The following is a 5,330-nucleotide window of genomic DNA, read 5'->3' as shown; positions in this document are numbered from 1 at the left end:
AAGATAAGTCCTAGAAATCTACTATATGGCACAGTGCTTGTAGTTAACGATACTGCTTTGTATATTTAAAATTTTGCTAAGAGGGTAGATCTTATGTTAAATGTTCTTATCACAAAATAATAATAATGATCAATAAGTGGATGGGAAGAAACTTTTGAAGTTGATGGATATGTTTACGGGCTAGAATGTAGCAATGATTTCACAGATGTATACTTCTCTCCAAACTCATCAAGTTGTGTATATTATATACATACAAATGTTTGGATGTCAATCACATCTCAATAAAGTATTTTTTGTTCACCTAAGTTTGTTCTCCAAATAAATCTGAAAAAAAAAACTCAGGTCCGCAAATTTTCTACTGTATGACAGAACCTGGTCTTAACTGTCTACCTGTGCTCTACTAACCTCTAATGGCCATTATGCTTCCATGATATGCCTAAGAATGCACAGGAAAAAACCTCAACCCACCCAAAAGTAATATGAAAAGGAGGATAAGCCAGGTACGGCAGCTCATGCCTGTAATTCCAGCACTTTGGGAAGCTGAGGCAGGAAGATTACTTGAGCCCAGGAGTTGAGACCAGCCTAAGCAATATAGTGAGACCCTATCTCTGAAAAAAAATAAAAATAAAAATTAACTGGGCATGATACACACACCTGTAGTCCCAGCTATTTAAGAGGCTGAAGTGGGAGGATCTCTTCAGCCCACAAGTTTGAGGCTTGCAGTAAGCTGTGGTCGCACCACTGCACTTCAATCTGGGCAACAGAGCAAGACCCTGTCTCAAGAAAAAAAAAAAGAGAGAAAGAAAAGAAAGAAAGGAAAGGGGTATATTGGTTAATAGAGTTTTCTAGTTAATTGCTGGCCAGAAAAAAAAAAAACAACAAAACAACTTTGATACTAAGTGTTAAAGCATTCCAGGCTAGGTGCAGTGGCTTTTCCCTGTAATCTGAAAAGGGAAAATCACTTGAGACTAGGAATTGGAGACCAGCCTGGGCAACATAGCGAGACCCCCGTCTTTAAAAAAAAAAAAATTAGCCAGGCATGGTGGCGTGTGCTATCGTTCCAGCAACTTGGGAGGCTGAGGTGGGAGGATCGCTTAACCCTGGGAGATTGAGGCTTCAGTGAGTTGTGTTTATACCACCGTACTCTAGCCAAGGAGACCTTGTCTCAAAAAAAAAATCTAAAGTCTATTTTCCCACCTTTATACCTTATTATGTTGAAAATAATTTAATCTTTTACCCCACAAGAACTCAGGAAGTGCAACATATCCGGACAAGCAGTGAACAGGCAATCAAATGATGGGGGTGTCCAATCCCAGCTCAACACCAACTAGCTATGTGTCCTTACACAGGACGCCTGACCTCTCTGGTCTCAGCTCCCTTATCTGTAAGATAAGAAAGTTGAACAAAGTGAATTTTCCATGGTTGCCTACACTCATGTTTCCTCAAAAATGCAGTATGTCTTATGGTACATACAGTGTAAGGGAGGGAAAACAGATAAGTGAAAAACCAATATTAATTTAGTGTGGGAAATGCTATAACAGAGTAAATATAGAATGCTGTCAGAGCACATGAGAGGAGCACATAACGCAGTCAAGATCTAAGGGTGTATGGGGAGGTGATGGGGAAATTGTTAAGGAGAAGTAACTTCTAAGCTGCTGACACCTACTGGGTGAAAAGGAATTATCTGATGAACTGAGATGGAAGAGAAGGAACAATATTTACAAAAGATCAGAAATGAAAGTGAGTAAGCATTCAGGAAACTAAAATTAGTTCGTTTTGGCTGGAATATGCAGTGTAAGGAAGAAATGTCAAAACATAAGAAAACAGGGGTAAGCATGGGCCAGCTCACTGAAGGTAATATACATCAAAATGAGAACTTTGGACTTCATCCTAAGACCGACGAGAAATGTTTGAAAGGTTTGACTCAGGAATGATATAATCATTTACATTTTTGAAAGATTAATATGACTACAGGATAAAGAACACACTGGAGAATAAAGGTCAAGGTTTCTTTTGTTGTTGTTTTTTCAGACAGGGTCTCATTTTGTAGCCCAGGCTGGAGGACAGTGGAATCATCATAGCTCACTGCAGCCTTGACCTCCAGGGCTCGCTCAAGTGATCCTCCCACCTCAGCCTCCCGAGTAGACAGTGCTACAGGCACACACCACCACATCCAGCTAATATTTTGTATTTTTTGTAGAGATGAAGTCTCACTTTGTTGCCGAGGCTGGTCTTGAACTTTTGGGCTCAAGCAATCCTCCTGCCTCGGCCTACCAAAGTGCTGGGATTATAGGCATGAGCCACCATGACTGGCCAAAGAACACACTGGAGAAGAAAGGTCAAGAGTAAATGGAGGGGACAGGTTATAAGAGTATTGCAGCAGACAAAAGAGGATAGGACGGTGACCTAATCTCAGACAGTGTTTCTCAAAGTATGGTCTGCAATGAGAAAAGAACAGAAATTGAGAGAAAGCTTTAGAAACTTTTATAGCAATTCAACATTATGGTAACATCCAAGCATACGATCAGTGGTCTCTTCTCCTTGAACAAGACATAAATAAGTTCGGGTATTGTAGTACTATCCATTTATACTAGTCATGCACAGTTGAACTGCATTAAAACATAATATTTTAAAGTTGGCTTGTAAATTATAATCCAAACATAAATAAAAATTGAGAAAACATATATTTTATTTTTATAGTTTATTTTCATAATCCTTTTAAAGTTTTAATTAGTAGTATAAATTTTGGAAATAAAATTTATGTTATTTATTCTTAATCCTAATTTATTTATGACAAAATAAACTTTACTGGACTCTTTTTCTAGAAAAGATACATCCTTTCTGAATGTAGTCATTGTAAAAAACCAAATGATAACAATGAAATGGTTCCCAAGAAATGAAGACTAGTCCATACTAGTTTTACTCAAAAGTGTGAACCATCAGGTATTTTTAATTACATAGCTATAGTTGAGTGTGAAGTACTAAAACCACAGTGTGTTACTTGGCAGAGATATATTGGCTAATGATGCAAGACACCATCAAAAATTAAGCATCTTTTGCATATAAAACATAGAACTAAGTTCAAAACCAAAGAATTTTTTAAGCAAACATTACTGAATTTAAAAAAAATTTTAAAGTAAAGGCTCATTGTTCATATGGTATATGTTCTTATGGAACATATTTGAGCAATATCTCTTAATAATGCTCAAATATGCTCCATAAGAGCATTATCTCTTAATGCTTTGAGGTCTTATATAAAGGCATTCGAGTTGCTAAACCTAAGAATGCATATACAATTCTGAGTCATTAAAGACTCTATCAAAGATGACTCCCAGCAAATCTTGGATGAATCAGTGGCAATGAAGATAGCTCAACTACTACTTTTTAATGACTCCATAGCTCAATGTGTTAAATAACTAGACCATATGATGCTTGTACAACAGTATGAATTTGCTTAACACCACTGAATTGTACACTTAAAGGTGGTTAAGTTGGTAAATTTTCTGCTATATGTATTTTACAACTTAACAAATGAAAAAAAAACTAGACCACAGAATAAAATTAGCAAATTATATTCCATCAACTTGACGAATACACAACTACTGCTAAAATAGCAATTATTTTTGTATATATGCAACCTGCTTTATTTTATTTTTTAATTTTATTTTAGGTTCAGGGGTACATGTACAGGTTTGTTATATAGGTAAATTGCATGTCATGGGAGTTTGGTGTATATACTGTAATATACAAATGGCAAAAAAAAATATGAAAAGATGCTCAACATCATGTCATTAAAGAAATGCAAATTAAAACTACAATGAATTGCCACTACACACCCATTACAATGGCTAAAATCCAAAAGCCTGACAATAACAAATGCTGACAAGGATGTAAATTAGCAAATTCTCAATCATTGTTGGTGGGAATGCAAAATGATACAGCCACTCTGGAAGACGGTGTGGCAGTTTCTTACAAAACTAAGTATACACCTAACCATATGGCCAGCAATCATATTTCTAAGTATTTACCCAAGTGATTTTAAAACATGTCCACAGAAAAATCTATATACAAACATCTATACCATTTTTATTCATAGTTACTGAAAACTGGAAGGAACTAAAATGTCTTCAACAAGGAAATGGATAAGCTGTAGTATATCCATACAATGGAATATTACTCAGCAACAAGAAGGAATGAGTCACTGAATCATGTAACAATACAGCCATAGATGATCTTAAATGCATTTTAGAAAGTGAAAGAATAATGCAAAAGACTACATATTGTATGAGTCCATTCATACAATAATATTCTGGAAATAGCAAAGATACAGGGATGGAAAACATAATAGTAGTTGCCAAGGGATAAGAAAGGAGGCCGGGTGCAGTGGCTCACGCCTGTAATCCCAGCACTTTGGGTAGCTGAGGTGGGTGGATCATGAGGTCAAGAGATCGAGACCATACTGGCCAACATGGTGAAACCTCGTCTCTACTAAAAATACAAAAATTAGCTGGGCGTGGTGGCACATGCCTGTAGTCCCAGCTACTCAGGAGGCTGAGGCAGAAGAATCACTTGAACCCAGGAGGCAGAGGTTGCAGTGAGCCAAGATCATGCCACTGCACTTCAGCTTGATGACAGACTGAGACTCTATCTCCACAAAAAAGAAAGAAAAAAGGAAAAAAAAAGAAGGGAGTGGCTGATGACAAAGAAAATGCACAGGAAAACTTTTAGAGTGAAGGAGTTATTTTTTATGGTACTGGGGTGGGTAGTAGATACATAACTCCATGCATGTGTCAAAACTCATGGAACTGTATATCACAAAAAGTGAACTTTAATGTATGCTTCTAGAAAAGAATAAAGCAGGATGTAGGGGAATCCAAAGATGGGATAAAGACTGTGACAAATGAATCTAATCATATCACAAATAAGTGACATATCTACACTGACGGGGTAGGGAAAAGAGGCACTAATCTAAGTAACTTCAAAAAAGGGTGCTTTGATTGGAAATTGTAAGGTTAAAGGTAAAAGCAATTGTACATAAATACTGTGCTTTGGTTGATTTCTTTATAGTGGTGTGGTTAGCAATTCGGAAACTGCATCTGAAACTGCATCTGAAACAGCTTCAAAAGTATACTATGGTTAAACAAGTAAGTAAATGATTGGTAAATGGTAGAATCCAGGTTCCTCAGTTTCTGATTGCTGCTGTGATACCATTTGGCTCTGTGTCCCCACCCACATCTCACATGTCGAATTGTAATTCCTAGTGTTGGGGGAGGGACCTGGTAGAAGGTGATTGGATCATGGGGGGTGGGGGCGGTATATTCCCCCTTACT

This window comes from Papio anubis, chromosome 7, assembly GCF_008728515.1.
Source record: "Papio anubis isolate 15944 chromosome 7, Panubis1.0, whole genome shotgun sequence".
NCBI lineage: Eukaryota > Metazoa > Chordata > Mammalia > Primates > Cercopithecidae > Papio > Papio anubis.
This window is presented reverse-complemented; position numbering follows the sequence as displayed.